Source organism: Gorilla gorilla, chromosome 8, assembly GCF_029281585.2.
Source record: "Gorilla gorilla gorilla isolate KB3781 chromosome 8, NHGRI_mGorGor1-v2.1_pri, whole genome shotgun sequence".
Lineage (NCBI taxonomy): Eukaryota > Metazoa > Chordata > Mammalia > Primates > Hominidae > Gorilla > Gorilla gorilla.
This window is the reverse complement of record NC_073232.2, coordinates 70645828-70665496: the sequence shown is the minus strand read 5'-3', so window position 1 is coordinate 70665496 and position 19669 is coordinate 70645828. Positions and strand designations below refer to the sequence as shown.

Below are 19669 nucleotides of genomic sequence, written 5' to 3'. Positions count from 1 at the left end.
GTGGTGGAGCAGAGATGTAAACCAGGCAAACTCCTTTCCCAAGTGAATGGAATATAATTCTCTCCATTCATTAGGCAATTTATGGTTGTTTCATGTCTTCAAAGCTGAGTGAGAGGTTTTAATCACTCCAATTAGAATTTTAAACAAAGAACTTCTGTTAAAGACACTTAAGAGGGGATCCACAGGGAGGGAAGACTGACTCTTGCCAGAAGTTGCTCAATGGAATGCAGAGTGAAATAAATTGGACATTAGGAGACCAGGCTCCAGTCCAGGCTCTGCTACAAGAAGTCTTTGTAAATTCCACCTCCCTAGACCTCAGTAGCCCTCTCTGTAAAGTGGAGAGGGACTGACCATCAAGAGCATGACAAGTAGGTTGCGATCCCCACACAAATTCTAGGGATACTGTGTTGAAATTAGCCTCATTCACAGACAACGTGATCTTATATTCAGAAAAAACTAAAGACTGCACCAAAAAACTCTTACAACTGACAAATAAATTTAGTAAAGTTGCAGGATACAAGATCAATATACAAAAATCAGTAGCATTTCTATATGCCAATAGCAATTGATCTGAAAAACAAAGAAAGCAATCTCATTTACAATAGCTACAAAAAAATGCCTAGAAATCAATTTAATCAAAGAAGTGAAATATCTCTATGAGGAAAACTATAAAACACTGATAAAAGAAATTAAAGAGGACACAGACAAATGGAAAGATATCCCATACTCATGGATTGGAATAATAAACATTGTTAGAATGACCAGACTACCCAAAGCAATTTACAGATTCAACGCAATCTTTATCAAAATGCCAATGACATTCTTCACAGAAATAGAAAAAAATCTGAAAATTTGTACAGAACCACAAAAGATTTAGAATAGCTTAAGCAATCCTGAGCAAAAGAACAAAGCTGACAGCATCACACAACCTGATTTCAATTACACTGCAAAGCTGTAGAAATCAAAACACCATGGTACTGGCATAAAACATATGCATAGACCAATGGAATGAGATAGAGAACCCAGAAATAAATCTATGATTTTACAGCCAACTCATTTTTGACAAAGTCATCAAGGACATACACTGGGGCAAGGACAGTCTCTTCAATAAATAGTGGTGGGAAAACTGGATATCTATATGCCAAAAAAATGAAACTAGATCCCCATCTCTCACCATATACAAAAATTAACTCAAATTGGATTAAAGACTTAAATGTAAGACCTGAGGCTATGAAACTAATAGAAGAAAACAAAAAAAAAGGCTGCAGGACATCGATCTGGGCAAAGATTTTGGGCATAAGACCTAAAAAGCAGAGGCAACAAAAGCAAAAATAGACAAATGGGATTACTTTACTTTAGCTAAAAAGCTTCTGCACAACAAAGAAAACCATTAACAAAGTAAAGAGACAACCTATGGAATGAGAGAAAATATTGGCAAATTATCCAACCAACAAGAGATCAATAACCAGAATATATTAGGAACTCAAACAACTCAACAGCAATATAATAATAACAATTAATAATAATCTGGCTTTAAAAATGGGCAAAAACCTGAATAGATACTTCTCAAAAGAAGACATACAAATAAGCAACAGGTATATGAAAAATGCTCAGTATCACTAAGCACCATGGAAATCCAAATCAAAACCAAAATGAGATCTCATAATAGCGATTTAGAATGGCTATTATCAAAAAGACAAAAAATAACAAATGCTGATGGGCATGCAGAGAAAGGGATACGTTTATACACTTTTGGTGGGAGTGTAAATTAGTACAGTCACTATGGAAAACCATATGGAGGTTCCTCAAAAAACTAAAAATATAACTACCATATGAGGTAGCAATCCCACTGCCAGGTATATATCCAAAATAAAGAAAAACAATACATCAAAGAGATGTCTGTACTTCCATGTTTATTGCAACACTATTCACAATGGCCAAGATATGGAATCAACCTGAGTGTCCATCAATAGATGAATGGACCAAGAAAACATAGCATATATACACAGCGGAATATTATTCAGCCGTAAAAAAGAGTGAAATTCTGCAATTTGCAGCATTCTGCAATTTGCAGCATTCTGGATAAAACTGGAGGTCACTATGTTAAGTGAAATAAGCCAGGCATCGAAAGACAAATATTGCATATTCGTACTTCTATGTGGGAACTAAAAAAGTGGATCTAGTAAAGGTAGAGAGTAGATTGCTGGTTACCAGAAGCTGGAAAGGAAAGCGGGGGATGAGGGGCAGTTAATAAAGAAAACTTGGTTAATAGGTGCCAAAAAACAGTAGAAAGAAGAAATAAGTTCTAGTATTTGATAGCACAGTAGGGAAATTATAACTAACAATATTTTATTGTATATTTCAAAGTATCTAGAAGAATTGTAATGTTTTCAACACAAAGAAAATATAAATTTTTGAGGTGGTGAATATCCCAATTACCCTGATTTGATCATTACACATTGTATGCTTGTATCAAAATATCACATGCACTTCCAAAATATGTATAATTATAATATACATCAGTTATATATCAATTTAAAAAGAAATCCTGGGCTCTAAGTCCCGAAGGGAAGGGCTCCATGATAATGACAGAAATCTGCTTTGCACACGGAGGATCAGAGTAGTAGTACATGTGGCATGCTTCTTCTAGTCCTTATATCAGGAAACCACTGAGATCTCTCTAAGAAATGATATTTGTGGCCACATAGATCTTTCCTTTTGGCCTTGTCTAAATTGAACAGCCTCATAAATGTAAGTCCACCTGGACTCCTCTTGATCTGAAATGTTGTAGAACATGAAAATAGTGAGATGGTTGAGCTGTTCTGCAGTGGGAGTGCAGGAGATTTCACAGGATGAATGCTTTCAGACTTTCTTCTCAAACTGCAGGCTGGGCTGGAGGAATGATGCCATGTTTGAGGCTGCAGAATACACATGTGTCAGGAATGTTCATCTCCTTCAGCGGTCAAAAAATTCAAAGTAAAACATACTCACATGATTTATAAAAATAAGATGGAGCTTCAAAGAAATTTAGTGTTTGTCCAACCTGCTCTGCTCCTGAAACCCTACATGAGCTTCCTCTTTTTGCCATTAGTGTAATTCCATGGAAAACTTGGAAATCACCAGGAAGACAGCACCAAGAACGTGATGACCAAATAGAAGTTCAACAGGGAAAAGAGATATTGATGGAGGCCTCAGGAACTTGTGTCTACAGAGGAACAGCAACACTTAGCACTAAGAACCATGCTGTGACCCCGGAGGAGCTCTAGGAAAGAGTAAGGGACCCCAGATGGACCTGTGGGACATGTTAGCATGAACCCTGTTGAGTCATCTGCCTGAAAGGGCACCATTAGTGCTGGTGGAGATGGCAGGGAGGGAAACCTCTTTTGTTTCTCTCCTGTATTCTCTCCTTGATCCAACCATAGCCATTCACTTGCTACTATTGCTATTATTCACTTGCTATTCATTCTGTCTTCCAAATGGCTTATGGGCCAATTTATTCATTTGACAAGTATTTATTGAACATCTACTATGTGACAAGCATGGTCTAAATTCAACAATATATTTAATATCCCATGAGCATCTCAAACCCAGTTTTCCCATGGCTCCCTCAAGCCTGGTCCTCCTCTTGTATATCCCATCTTAGTAAATGCACCATCATCACCCAGTGATCCATGCCATAAGCTGGACATCATTCTATTCCCGTCTCTGGCTCACTCTTCACCACCTAGTTCATCTCTAAGTCCTGTTCAACCCACCTGTTCAACCCAGGGATCCAGTATGGGACCAACCCACATCCTGGTCAGAAGAGGAGCCTGAGCATCTCCTCCTGTAGCTCCCTTAGTTCCCAGTGACTTTACTAGGATCACCCCAACCCGCTTGTTCCTCAATTCTCAGTGAGTCCCAGGCCTCTAAATCTTCTGCGCTCTCTCTTTCTGTCCCGGTCACCTGGACCGCCTAGGCTTCGTCTCCTTCTAGACCTGGAATACAGCAACTATTTTGCTAAATGATATTCGTGTCTTGCCTGGACCTTCCCTCCTGTCCTGGCGGAGCTGAGCTGTAGCCACCTTCCAATTCTCATCCTTGGCCGGTCCCCACCAGCCTATATTCATGCTCCCAACCTACCCATCCTTCTCTGCCTAGCTCCTGCCCACCTATTCCCACCTCCCTAGATCATTTTTTCTGAACAAGTATATGACCTCCGTTCTTTCACCAACGTTTTGGACAAAATAGTAGAGGGAATATGGAAAGTTGATTTTGTTTTCTTTTTTGTTTTTGTTTTGTTAAGAATTCTAGTGATGCTATTCAAAGAGGTGACAGCAATGTCCAGCCTGCTCCAAGAATTCCCAGCTGTATGGCCACAGATAACTGATTATCCTGACCAATTCCATTAGCACAGGGTGCAGGCTACAAATGCATATTAGGAGAAAGCAGGAGGGAAATTCCTAAGTCACTGTGCTGACAGCCTCAGCTACAGCTATTCTGGCCCTCAGACGCAGGGAAGCTTTTTGCACACCATTCCCTTTGCATGGGAAGATTTTTCCAGGTAAAACCCACTCATCATTTACTTTCTCAGGGAGGCTCCTCTTGACCCAAACTGGGGTCCTGGCCATAGCTGCTGTCTTATATCTGCTTGTGTGGTGACTTCAGTGGTGGTGGTCTCTCCCATTGGACAGAGTTGCCAGGGAAGCCATGTCCGTGTTGACTCCCCACTGCGTCTTCAGTGAAAGCCACAAAGCAAGCGCCCAATCATATTTGCTGAGTTAATGTCTAAGACTGGAAAAATCAACTGTTACAATAACAACTATGGGCATATGTGGCTTAACAACAGACATACATTATGAGATGTGCATCTTTAGGTGGTTTTGTCATTGTGTGATCATAGAGTGTACTCACACAAACCTACATGGTGTAGCCTACTACACACCTAGGCTACATGGGACCACCTATTTCTCTTAGGCTACAATCTATACAGCCTGTGACTGTACTGAATGATGTGGGCAACTGTAACACAAGGGTCAGCATTTGTGTATTAACACATCTAAACATAGAAAAGGCACAGCAAAAATACCATACACTGTCATACCTACTCTGTTGTTAACAGAAATATCATCATGCAGCACATAACTGTAGAATAGTCTGAAGATGCCATCCTCACAACTCAGTGATGTGATCATTCTTGCCCCTGCCTCGCAGTTGAGAAGTCTCACAATGATGAGACAGTATCCTTAGCCCAAGGTCACGTGCTCTTGACCCAAGTCTATCATCATCCTTGTTCCACAGCCTCCTGCCTGCCTGTGCACTGGGATGTAATATAATGCAGGGGGGCCCAGGACTTGTATTCAGTACCCATCTTTCTACTCATTCACCTTTAGCGAAGTCTCTCCCCAGCTCATGTGCTAATCCACAGCCTAGGAAGCTAGACAGGAGTGGGGAGGCGTAGGGGTGAGGCTGGTGGCAGAGGCTGTCCACAGTCCTGTTTTGTTTGGTTAGGGTGTCATTTTAGTTGAATTTGAATGCCCCAGAGTTAACAAGAGTGCTACAATTTTCAAGCTGCTTGTACCACCCAATCTCCATTTTCAATTCTCAGGATCCAATTAAGCTTTAAAGCTACCTGCTTGGAGTTTGTAAGCTGTTGAGACTTGGACGAGCTGCCTCTGCACACTAATTACTCAGGATTCCCAAACATTCTTGTTTCTTTCCTTCTCCCCACACTTCTCAATGAACCCAGTGTCTGCTAGGACCCAGGTCTGCAACCTCAGCAAGACCCATGTTACCATGTGATGTCTCACTTGCTGTGCCAGTGCATGTAGTGGTTATTTGGAGTATTTTTAGGATAAGCGCTCAAAGAAGCGTGGAGACCCTCAGGAAAAACGAAAAAAAAGACATCTACAACAATACCTTGCAGCAGAATTCAGAGGAATTTGAACCATATGTTTCTACTTCTTTTACTGATTCTTTTACAAGTAAACCATTAAAATGCACTCCTCTAAGAGCTGTTTGATGTCCCAAGAGCTCCCAAATATTTTACAAGCAGTTTTCCTTAGCATCAAAAGGACGTGTATAACCTACCTAAGAGGGGTGGAAGGCCCCCAAATCCGAAGAATTTTTTGGTAACTCTTGAATTGTACACAACAAATTGCCTGCCTCTAACTTTTCATGTTGGATTAGATTTGTAGTTGTCATGGTGAAACCAGCCCAATTTGTTTTCTGGGCGCATTAGAAGGAATGTTCCTGGAAGGAGCCAGGACTGCGGGAAAATTGCAAAGTCTGTAAACGTAGTTCTGCTGCTGCTGGGCCCCATTCTCTCAGCTGAAAGTTGCTATGGAGCAGGCAAAATGCAATTCAAGGCCAGCATGAATCATTTGCTTATCTCAAGGACTCCCTCTCATATTTTCTCTTACAAATGTGGTTTTTTACACATAAATGGCATTTCTTTTTCCATTCTAATCAACAGAGAATAATTATCTCACTTCTTCAAGCAGACGTGAGTCCAGCAGAAAGCCAAGACATTCTACATCTTCACAAGCCTTCTCTATCTTGTTGAGAGTCCATTTATGATTTCAACTTTGCCCATTCAAAACAGCTGTGATTCTCCCATCTCCAATTTATGGGACTCTTAACGGACATGTTTTCCCTCCATGGTATTATTTTTTATTATGAAAAATAAATAAATACAATAGTAGGTGGAATATCTCAATTTGTACAGTGGTTTACTCTTTACAAGTTCCCCATGAATTATCTTACTTAATTCTTGCTTATTATTCTTACAAAATCCCTGGGACAGCCTTCTCACCATCCCCATCCTCCAGAGGTTAGTGACGCCCCAGGTGAGAAGTTTCATAAGGGCAAAGCTGACAGTCAGTTTTCTTGATCAAAAAATTAATGCACTTTCTGTTTTGGGGTTTTCAGGTGAAAAATACTTAACTGATCGTTGTAGCACAGTGAATCCACCCCAAGAATATTTGTGATTGAATTAGTGAGTGAGCAAGTGACCACTGGACACTCAGGAAGCCAGGGAAGGGTGGGGAGCTACCTGAGACGTAGGCTTCCAGCCAGCCTATTGTGAGGCCAGCCCAATGGCAGAACCAGCCTTCGGGCTAGTGGATGAGAACCCGTAGAGGCTAGAGAGACATTACAAGTAGGGCTGACCAGGTTCATCGTACTTCAAGAAAAATAAACTAGTTACATTAGGAGCCTTCTAGAACTGTTAAATTATCCAGGGTAAAAAACATCCTTGGGTACCTGGTTCTTTTCATGGTGAAAGAGCTGTTGAGACAAAAGCCAGTGCTTTGCTGTAATTACTGGTTATCCAATACTTTGCAAAAGGCCTTGAAGTGTGCAGTGTCAGGGTGATTCGACACGGACTGTAACTTAGGTCCTTTGTACAGTGTGATAATGAACACGGGTGCTGTCTCTGGCTCCAGCCACAGTCCCACCTTCCTCCATGCCCAGAGCACAGGCAGAGGGTGACTCAGTGGATTCAGACATTCCCCAGGTCCTTGAAGGCCTGGGAGTGTGTCCTTCCAGGTCCAGGGGCAAGTATTCCCATAGGGCAGTACTGAGCCCTTGACAGAAGTTCCACCCGACCTAGCTGCAGCTGAATTGTCACCCAGCCTTTCCAGCCTAACCTCTCTCCACAAAGAAGGAGACCCATTCCAGGAGGTGAGGAGTTCTGCTTTCTGTCTGTCATTCATCAAAATTGCCCGGTAACCTCCAGACACAGCCTGCTGAAATAGCTTCCTTGAAATTATTGTACAGAATGATGCTTTAGAAAAAATAGGAAGGACTTTTTGACATCCTTAACATGGTCACAGTCTCAGATTTATCAGAGGCCCAATATTATAGGCACTGTTTTGTCTGGTCATGGTTCACATCACACCCACCTTGTGGTCAGCCTGGCTTGGAAGGGAGTCTCGGATGCTCCATAGTTGCCCAAGGCCTCAGCATTGAATCCCAAGCCTCCTCCATCTGGCACTGTGCTTCTCTACCAGATGCCCAATCTGTGGTCATCCAGCCTTAGAAAGTGTTCTTGTGGAGGGCCTCACCTGTACCTTCCTACCTCATGCCACACACACACACACACACATGCACACATACACAGACACACATGCACACATACACAGACACACACACAGGCACACATGCACACACACACAGACATGCACTCATACACACACATACACACAGACACATGCACACACACACACACACACACACACAACCTTGGAAGCTCTGTGGATGCATCCCCCATGAATCATTATGTTGATACCTGTTGCAGAGAGAGCGCTCACTGCCTCTTCCTGGCATCAGGTGCAGATCCCAGCTGCCAAGACCTCTTTCTCTCAGTCATGCTCCCTGGTGTTTCCCACCCCCACCCCACCATGACTGGGCCCCGCACTGCCCTGCACACATGCTAATTACAAGTGTGAGAGTCAGAGGGACCTGCCTTCCAATCACCTCTCCAATGCATAGTTATCTGACAGACCTTGAGCAACTGCTTGGTCACCTGATCCTATTTTAACTTAACATGAAAACATCTTATCTTGAGGGATTATGGACAAGGGTTACATGAAACGATCCACACCAGAGCCTGACATTGTTGCACCTCCATGCATCATCTGTCCCTTGTTGTGTGGTCATCGTGACATTGCACTTCCCTCCTGTCTCACCAGAAGGGAGTTTAAACGTCAGAACTGTGCTGCTCTGGTTTCTCACAAACAAGGCAATTCACTGGAGTGTTGAATCACGTCAGAACTTTCCAGACCCATGGAATCTGCTCCCCTGCCCAGGTCCTATCCCACAGAACCTGGGATGCACTCTCTGTCCTCACAGCAGGCCTCCTCAGCCCTGTCTGGCTGGAGGTCATGGCATCTTTGCCCCCTGGGTCCAGCCTCCCCAGTCTGGTTCGATTCTTCCCAACCCACCCTCAGCACAGCACTGCCAGTTTTAACTCTCATGTCTGGGGACACAGAAAGGGTTATTTCTAAGAAGGCTGGAAAAGGGACTCCTACAGATGGTGTCCAAGACGAAGAAGACTATTGAATCCTGCTGATTTGATTAAACTCTGCCCATATATTCCCCGAGAAGTGACAGAGGAGGAAGCCTACCTTTAATTTACCAATTATTACTTACTATATCTCTAATTACCCGCTCCCCCATCCTCCTCTCTCTGTATCAGTGTGCTAGGGCTGTGTAACGAACACCAGGCTGAGTGGCTTACACACAGAAATTTGTGTTACACAGTTGTGGAGGATGGAAGTCCAAGATCAAGACCTTGCCAGGGCTGTTTTCCTGAAGCCTGTCTCCATAACTTGCAGAGGCTGTCTCCTCCCTGCGGCTTCACATCATCTTCCCTCTACAACCGTCTGTCTCTGTGTCCAAATTTCTCCTTTTCATGAGGACACCAGTTATATTGGATTAGGACCCACCCAACGACCTCATCTTAACTTGATTAACACTGTAAACACATTATTTCTGAATAAGGTCACATTCTGAGGTGCTGGGGGTGAGGATTCCACCGTATCTCTTCTGGAGACACAGTGCAACCCAAAACACCACGCTCCCCACCGGAAAGGCTGATGCTGGCCCTGATGCTCACTTCCCCACCTACATTCTCCCTGATCTCCAGTCCTTTCCCAGCTCCCAACCCTTTAATAGATCCTCAAAATGCCTCCTAATCAAAATTTTTAGTTTTAAAAACCACCTAGCCAGTGTTTGATGGGCTGAACCAATTCCCTGCATGACGACCCAGGGCAAAGCAGTGCTGGGATCTGATCTCTGGCTTGGGTGACTGGGAAGGAAGCCCAGGGCAAGTATGAGGGTGAAAGCCATGCTCAAGCCTAGAAGGACCCAGGGGCACTGAGCTTGGCGGACACAGGGTGTGTCTAGAGAGGGTCTCAATGGGTCAGAAGTTATGTGGCTGGTAGCCAGAAAACACAAGACAGGGAGAGCAGTTGCACTGCAGCACGCAGGTCCCTCTATTCACCTGTGTGGTGAAATATCATGGTGCACCACACACACATGGATTTCTGGGTTCTGCAGCATGCTAAACACTTTTCTATAATGTGAATAAAAGACCCCAGAGCTATTGCCACTTCATCTTTTGCTCATGGTGCCAGAGCCACCGTGATATGGACAGGCCACCTGGCTGAGAAGATGGAGCTCACAGGTCCCTTCCCATGGCAGGATGATGGCTTTCCTTTCCTCTGTAACTATGCAAACCATGTGCCTCAGTCCTCTGGACTCCTCTGCCCTTGCTCCAGAAGGCTGGCCTCTTCTCCTGCTCTGTAGAGAACAGGGAAACCACTGGGAGGGAACTTCGTTAACTTCCTGACAGACTTTCCAACCTCTGTGTCCATCTCAGGCCTCCCATTCAGCTTCAAAACCCGTCCTCTACATCTTCTCAGAAACAATACCTTAATGATTATCCTTTCTCCCTCCTTATCTAAACCTCTTCCTCTCAACTGAATCTTTCCAATGCATTAGCCTATGAGCACTCTCACATCTCTCTCTAAACTGCAACCAGAACCCCCACCCAGCAATTCCTCCCAAACGGTCCATCTACCCCTCTCCATTTTTCATTTCCCACAATCAAATTTATTACATAGCACCTACCTTTGCTGTCTGTTCTCATTTCTTACAAGAAATATGACTAAATAGGAATTATTGTCTATGAGCGTGATGTCACGGAGGGAGACTTCTAGACCAATCTCAGCCTTCAGAACCTTGTCCAGAGAGGGGGTCCTGGGTGGGCCTCCTCTTTCCCCCTTGCTCTCTTTCCAAATGTGATGTGACCCTGGCAAGGCCACACACTGGATGAAGCACAGAGGCCCCCAAGTCCTCTGTGGTGCTTGCGGACTCCTGTCTTTGATCTTGCTCTCCTACTCCTCACCATGTAGTAGCCCCGGCTACATTTTGGTTTAAAGGGAAGTGCTCTGTTCTGTGGGAAGCCAACAGTTGTGAAATGGCTTTCCTGAGCAATCCTGAGTGGGCTGGATGCTTCAGAATCCCCTGGACCCAGCAAAACTGATCAATCTACAGAGAAATTAAAAAGCCAGCATCCCCAGACAGAAACCCACACCTGAGGAGCATCAGGGTTTGGGGAGGTCTGGGAAACCAAGCCAAAGATGAACCCTTAGCCATGGCTGCATTTTCCAGTGGGGAGCCCCTTCCTCTGAAATGAGAGAAGAGGAAGTTGGAAGCTCATCCATGGACATGTGCCTGGTCCTGCCTGACTTTGAGAAACACTGGAGAGAACAGACTCACCATGACTTTCCTATCCAGGCGAGCCCATAAGCCTATTTCTCTCAATATTCACTCAGATTCATTGCAGTTGGAGGTTTATGCTCCAAGTTAGGGCTTCTGAAAACAAATATCACAAGCATTTGCCCTGTTATTCTTTTCTTTTCTTTATTCCTGAGTCTCACCCCCAGAAGCCCAGTATCAGCTCAGCAATAGAGACTTTAAAGCAGACTCACTCTTAAACCAGGCCAAAGGATGGATATTGGTCCTAGTTTTAAAGACCTTACCTGTTGCCTGCATGCCTCAGGCCTCCTATGTCCCCAGCCAAACCATGCAGCCTATAGTAGAATCCCTGGGGAAGGGAACACTATGTTTTAACTCTGAGTTTTCTTAAGGGCACAAAGTAACTTTACCCATGGTCTCCAGTGAAGTCCCACAAACCTTCTTGATTTTTCTTCTAGACTGGATATTTCCAGCCTCTTAATCATTTCTGGGTCCATTCCCAAGGCTTCCCCTGGCTTCTCTCAATCTCTCCTAAAAGGCTTCCTTTTGCACTAAATAAAAGGCAAGCTGAAACATTCCCTGGACCCAGAAGGCTCTGGCTTTGTATGGCCTGCAATTTTTCAAGATTGAAAAAATAATGATAATAAAAAGCCAAAAACTTTCTGTGAGAAATGAGTCACAGGCATTAAAGTAACTCCCCACGCAGTGATTTTGTCTCCATGGGCTTGATACCTTGAATCTGCTTTAGTCATTTCATATACTGAGGAAAGGTCTGAAATGTTAATGCCTCTGGATCCTGCTATGGTTTACAGAAAGCACCTTTGCTTTCAAAAGCTTCTGTGTTAATCAAAGGTGATTAAAACCAGGTCCCTGCCGAGGGCGTTCTTTCACAGCTCTGAAGAAGTAAGGAAAAGCAGAGATGATTATCTGGCCAGCTCGTCAGAGATGTGCTCCTTTCTATAAAAATATACATGCTGACAAAACAAGGTCTGTGGATTTATAATTTGTCTGATTTGATCACCTTTCAGCACAGGAAAACCTGGCTTGTATATCCCATTAGAGGGGCTGCCGTGAGATCTGTCCATGGAAGACAAGGCTCAGCCTGGGACTCAGGACCAGAGATCAAACTACAGTGTCATTTTAAATGTCATCTTCAAAATCCACCTTGAATGTTCCAGCCCCCCAGGCAGAAGTGGTCCCCCATTCTCTGTACTACTGCAACCCCTTGGTTGGCCTTTTTGCAGGATGGTGTCTATTGTGATATATGTGTGTGTCCTAGACCGTGAGTTCCTTGTATCATCAGTAAGAGTCCATGCAACCTTTTCAGATTTGCTACCCACTTCTCTCTGGACAGCCAGGAGGCTGCTCTTTGTTTTAAAGACACATGAAATGGAAAGAATCAGTATCTTCATTTCTGTATAAACACAGCCATACTCTTCCAGGCTATTAAAAAGGCAATTAATTGTAAGACAGATGCAAGGGGCACCTTTCTTCATGGGTAGGGCTCAATTAAAGAAGCCTTATGGAGCCAGAAGACTCATGGAAGCCAGAGAGGTGGGGATATGCTTATGGCCGCAGCTTCAGCTTTCTTATCACACTCACACTCTTTCCTGGAAAGACCTTAGGAAAGAATGTTTTCAACCTTATTAGAGATCAAAAACATGCAACTTAACATAACGAGATGCTATTTGCTTCCTATAAAATTAGCAAAAGTTTTTTTCAGAACAATGAACAATTGTGATGAGGCCAAGATCTTATGGTTACTCTCATACAGTACTTTGTGTGTGGCAGAGAGCGGGGGTGCATGCATTGGTACACATTTTCCCAAAAGCAGGATGTTTTTGAGGAAAGTAGTCAGAGATATAAACAAAGATTATGCTTTAATATGTGTACTGAAGCTCTATTTTTAAAATATAAATTGAAAACAAACCCAAAGATGTAACTAGAGTGATGACATGTTAGTGTATGCTAAGCAATCCAGCAGTAACAAGTAAACGTCGAAATTTCAGTACTCAGCACACAAAGGTTCATTTCTCACTTAATGTCTGATGTAGTCTGGACATGTCTAAGCAGAGTTCTCCCAAGCAGTGATTCTTTAGATCCAGGCTGCTCCCAATCTGTGGTTCTGTCACCAACAGTTGCTGATGAGGGTACAGATACTCCAGGCACAGAAGTGGCATCCATAACTTCTGTCCACAACCATTGTCCAGAACTCAAAACTGCAGGGGAGATTTGGAAATGAAGGCTTACCAAGTGCTCAGAGAGAGGAAATGGTATGGAGAACCTGTGGCATTGACTCTACCACCAATGGCTGAGTGAAACATCACACGTTCATACAAGGCAGCATTGTGCAGCCATTAAAAGTATGATCCCGGCCGGGCGTGGTGGCTCACACCTGTAATCCCAGCACCTTGGGAGGCTGAGGCGGGCGGATCACGAGGTCAGGAGATCAAGACCATCCTGGCTAACACGGCAAAACCCCGTCTCTACTAAAAATACAAAAAATTAGCTGGGCGTGGTGGTGGGCACCTGTAGTCCCAGCTACTCAGGAGGCTGAGGCAGGCGAATGGTGTGAATCCGGGAGGCGGAGTTTGCAGTGAGCTGAGATCGCACCATTGCACTCCAGCCTGGGTGACAGAGCGAGACTCCATCTCAAAAAAAAAAAAAAAAAAAAAGTATGATCCCAAAGAGTGTTTAATGATATGTAAACATCTTCACAACCTATCATGGCAAGAAAAACAGGAAGGTCATGATAAATAACTATAACTGTGCATTTTTGTTACAGTTCCAAAACTGTAACAAACATGCATGTTGTTTCAAATTGTTCCCAAAACATGCAAACATGTATATGTGTATGTACTCCCTTGACACCAGCATGTTCACTGGGCTATTTCTAGGTTGAAGTGAATTTTTCTTCTTCATTATTTACCAACTTTTTCCCCAATTTTTCTTTAATGAGCACATATCATTCTCCAAATAAAAAATAAATAAAAGTTATTGGTTAAAGGTGTAGTTGATATGTATGCTACATATCACACATGTAACCAGTAATAACAATAAAGCATCTGTGAGGCAACTCTTGCTGTAATAGATCAATCCCAATTCCTAGACCAGGGCTGGGGGACTTTGCAAAGAACTCCTGCAGCTCCATGAGAAGGCCTGCTGAAGTGAGGCATTGTCATGGTGAGAGTATTTGCACTGGGGACAGAAGAGTTTTAGAAAGAACTGATAGGATGGTATCCTGGCAAGAACACCAGCCTTGGAGGTGGAGGATGAGGGCTCTTTTCCACACTTTCACATTTATTATGGCCTCTCGGAGAGGGAACTTTACCTCTAAGTTTTTTCTCCAGGGTTGCCACGAATATAAAAAAGTTTTCCCAAAATGCGTTCTGAAGGTATTCAGTGATAAAAGCATTCCATAATGTAGGGATAAGCTGGAATAAGTCATGCGGCAGACTACTGCAGGGCTTCCGAATGCACTAATGTGTTTCCTAAGTCTCCTAGAATCATATACACTATGAGCATTTTCCAAATTCCTTGACCAAGAAACCTTTATTTAGAAACATCTTATGGAGTCAGAAGTCTGCTACTAAGCACTACAGAAAATTGTTCCTTTACTGAGACACTTATATAATAAATATGTGTACCTATATCAGGTTCTGGGAGGGTTTGTCAATTCTGCATTGTTGAAGGGTATTTCATAGAACTAGGAGGTCACATGGCAGGGTCTCAGCTTGAGCCTGTGCTCTGTTTGCTCCATGATTCAGCCTTGGCACGTCTGGAGGATGACAGAGATGGGCTGTTGGGACTGTCTTCATAAAGCATCATGGATCCTCCTGGGATGAGCCTTGTCCTAAGGAAAAGATGGGGAAAATAAATAGGCTCAGGGTGATTCAGAAGACAACATGATATCTTTCACTAGGATTATCGTCTAGTTCTTGGAATCCACCTAAATCTTAGAACAAAGATTTGCAATAAAGCCATGTGCCAACTGAATGGGAGGAGACATGGTAAGCAGGAGGCATGAGCGACATTGATTCCAGCTGTTTCACATGGTGGGACAGATCACAGGCATCAGGAGAGACAGGGAAGAGCAGGTACTACACAGTGGCCCAGAAAATGCATGAGTCACACCTGGGGCTCCCAGACTGTAAGGGAGTGGATGGAGGAGGATAGGAACTTCTGTATAATGGGAAAGAGCAGAACCTTGGACACATGGTTTTCTGACTCTCTTCATCACTTACAGCCACCTCTGCTGGGGTGGCTCTAGGAACACAGTGAGAGTCAGAGTTCTCAACAAGAACTCTTCTCTTTCTCTTCATATGTTCTTAAGTATAACATATGGAAATGTCTAGTATAGCATCTGGAACACAACAGCTATAAAATAAAATGACTGACGGGACCTGGCAGCAACATGAGCACAGCGGAGGGGGTGGGGTGGGGGGAGATTGTGGCAAATTGGAAGGCATTTGCACCCTTCTGAAAGAAAGCATGGACTCACCTCTAGCAAATTGCTGTTATGCAATAATTTGGGCCCATTGATGTCAGGTCTTCCAATTGTTCAAGAAATTCAGAAATTTGATTTTTTTAATGAAAGTGTATCTGTGGCCTGAATTGCATCAGTTTCCTCTGTGAGTTTCTACTTGCTCGGCCAAACACCCAGAGTTATGTTTTACTTTTCTGTTTCACACGCCACACAATCCATCAGCAGAGCCTTCCATTTCTATTTCCAAACGCTTCCCAAACCTGACCACTCATTGTCGCTTGTACCCTGGTCCAGTCCTGTCACCTCTCCCAGGATTTCTGCAGTAACCTCCTCCCTGGTGTCTTTGATTCCACACTTGGCCCCGTAAACTCTACACTCTACAGAACCCCAGAGTAAACTTAATACAAAAAATGGGTCACATCACCTGTTACTCAAAAGTCTCAGTGGTTTCTCATTAGATGCACAAAGTCAATGTACTTACAGCTTTCATTAAGGTCTCCATCTCAGTCTGCCCTCCCTACTCCACCCCAGGTACCCATCCCACCACCTCCCTCACTCATTTTCTACCACTCTGCTCCTTGCACACTTTGCTTCAGCCAATGGTCTCCTTCCTGAACCTCTGACACCGCAGGAATGCCCCAGCCATCCACGGGGCTTCCTCCCCCACCTCCTTCAGATCCTTGCTCAATTCCCTCTTCTCAGTGAGGAGTTCTCTGAGCAACCTATTTAAAGCTTCAGCCTCCTCCAACCTCCTCCATATCTCCTTTCCTGACTTGCTTTTCTCTTAACACTTATAATCGCCTGATATACTTTACATTTATGTAATTTATTTCTTTATACTGTGACTCCTAAAAATAAGAATGCCACCTATAGTTCCAGGTACCTAGGAGCTGAGGCAGAAGGATAGCTTGAGCCCAGGATTTTGAGATCAGCCTGGGCAACATAGCAAGAACCTATCTCTAAAATAAAATAAATTCTTGAGGGGAATATTGAGGCATAGAAAGGCTAAGCAAGTGTTCAGAGTTCGATGGGACACACATAAGGTTCATCTTCCCATGTCCTGACCTAATTTGAATGAATATCTGAACTTGTGAGGCCTTTCAGGATATGTTTCTGCTTCAGAAATAAATAAATAAGTGATTTCCACAACTCTTTGCTTTTCTGCCCCAACTAGGGCTAAAACATAAGGGGACTTTAGAAGCTAATAGTAATGATGGACAAGTCCCAGGTGGAGACAATTAACCCAAAATCCTGTCAGTCCAGGTGGCTCCAGGCCAAGGCACTTCATCTTCATTCACCAAAATAGTATGATGGATAAGGAGGGCCTTTGCCCAAAATACAGACAGTTGAGATGCTTTGAGATTCTAGGTCATGCCCTCATGTCACCTTTTAAGAAGAACCAGCTGAAGACAAGAGGAACTTCTTTGAAATTATTTTCCCTACCCAAAGTGGACTCTCCAGGCCCCCTTTGGGCTGTGGTCAGTGGATTCATTTAATGTGGAACAGAATCAGATGATGACAATGTGAGGCTTTAGGGCTGTAACTTCCTTGGGATTGTCATCTTGCCCAGAGAAGACAGCTGCATTCAGATAGCTCTAAAGTCAGTGTGATCCCTGCCTCTGGGACCTACCTCTACAACTTAGTTTTCTGATGCTCTTTTAGAGAAGTATAAGCATGTAAACTTGCTCCAAAGAACAGATTGAGAAGCCACAGCTTTTGTGTACCCACTGAATACCCTCCCAGAACCTCAAAATATGGACAGAGGATCAATGGAGCGCTATGCTTAGTAGCTGTGGGCCACCTAGGAGGCCACTCAAAGTGCAATCAGGAAGCATAATAGATTATCCAAGTTAAAGACTTTGGGGCACAGGGAAGAAAGATAAAATTTTACTTGATTAAATCAGCAAACTAAAAAAGAAAAGATAATCACTGCAAAGCACAAAGGTAGTAAACAAAATGGAAGAAATTCATTGTTTTGTAGCAGGATTTGAAGTCATTGTGAATGGGCTGAATTTCCTCACTCAAAAGTAAAGAAACTCAGTTAGGGTAAAAGCAAAGCTGAGCAGTAAACTATTTTAAAAAACACACACACATTAAAAACAAAATGATAGAGGCTCCACCAAGGGGAAGTAGCTGTATATATTAAACTATTCCTCCTGTTGAGTATAGTTAAAAATCTGGACTTTATTTTTTAAAAAATTAGAAGAGTGAAAAGTAAATAGAAAAAAAGCAGACCAATTAGGGACCTCAGAATCCAACAAATGATATAATGGTGAGTTCTGTGAATTTTCTTCTGGCCTCATATATTCCAGACTAGGTATTAGAGAAGCTAATGACCCAGAAATGCCAACAGATACAGACAAAAATAGCACTCCCCTACCCTCCACAAGAAAAAGCTGTTTACTTTAGCCAAAGGACCAGGAATTGTATAGCCTCGCAAGACAGAAAAGTTTTAGATAATAACCATTTTACTCCAGCAGAACACCACAGGAAAAAACCTGCAGCCCCACTTTTATCCCACCAGCAAAGGCTGAGTGGAAATCCTGCACTTCCACTTTTGCCAGAGAATAAAGGGACTCCCTCAAACCTGCCCAAGTTTTCCCAAGCCAAGAAGACTAAGTGTGGAGGCTGGAATCTCATCTTTGTTGAGCAGTAATGAGTTCCTTCCCACCTCCCACAGTGTCTCTGGACACCTTGTCAAGAGCCTCAACTTCAATGCTCGCCCAGTAGTAAAGAGACACCCTTTCCACCCATGGCTAAGATGTCATCAGAGGAGACCTGCTAAAACACAAGATTTAATCAGTATCCAAAGTCTTGCAGCATAATAGCTAAAGTGTCCAGGATTCAATTAAACATACGAGGATCCAAGAAGATCTCAATTTGAATGAGAAAAGACAATCAACAAATGACAACATCAAGATGACACAGATGTTGGAAATTTCCGACAAGGATTTCAGAGCAGGCACCTCAAAAATGTTTCAAGGAACAATGATGAAGATGTTTGGAAAAGAATAGAAAATTATAGCAAAGAGGCTGGGTGTGGTGGCTCACCCTTGTAATCCCGGCACTTTGGGAGGCCAAGGTGGACGGATCACAAGGTCAGGAGTTCAAGACCAGCCTGGCCAATATGGTGAAACCCTGTCTCTACTAAAAATGCAGAAAAATTATCCAGGCATGGTGGTGCATGCCTGTAATCCCAGCTACTTGGGAGGCTGAGGCAGGAGGATTGCTTGAATCCAGGAGGCAGAGGTTGCATTGAGCCGAGATCTCATCACTGCAATCCAGCCTGGGCAACAGAGCAAGACTGTCCCCCCTCCCCCCCAAAAAAGAAAAGAAAATTATAACAAAGAAATAAAAAACATAAGAACAAAATAGGAATTTTAGAATTAAAAAATGCAAAAGCAGAAAGAAAAACTCAGTGGATGAACTCAACAGCAGAATGAAGAAAACAGAGGAAAGAATCAGTAAACTTGAAAATAAAATAGAATATACCCAACAAAAGAAAGAACAACAGAAAGAAGAGACATTAAATATATATATTTATATTTAACATATACATATACCTGATGTCTTTTATGTATAAACTTAGGGGCATGTGGAACTATAACTAAGGGTCTAACATTTGTGTCACCGAAGTCCCCAAAGGAAAGGAGAACAGGAGTGGGGGCTGAAAAAGTATTCAAAATATAATGTCAGAAAATTTACAAATTTGGAAAATATATAAATTTACATATTCAAGAGGCTGAGCAAACCATACACAGAATAAAACCAAAGAAATTTATACTAAAATACATCATAGTCAAATTTCTGAAAACTAAACACAAGGAAAAATTTTTGAAAGTAGTCAGAGGGAAAGAATAACTTAACCACAGGGTAAAAACATCTCAAAGAACAGAAGATTTCTCTTCAGAAACCACGGGGGCAAGAAGGAAGAGGAAC

At 43.0% G+C, this 19669-nt stretch overlaps 1 long non-coding RNA gene across 1 annotated transcript in view; it reads right to left on the bottom strand.

Annotated features, from left to right (window-relative positions):
• Positions 1-14888: 14888 nt before the first annotated feature.
• LOC134759174 (uncharacterized) overlaps positions 14889-19669 on the bottom strand; it is a 31121-nt gene continuing 26340 nt past the window's right edge. The window contains exon 3 of the long non-coding RNA XR_010135106.1: positions 14889-15097. This is a non-coding gene — a long non-coding RNA (uncharacterized lncRNA). The remainder of the gene's footprint in view (positions 15098-19669) is intronic.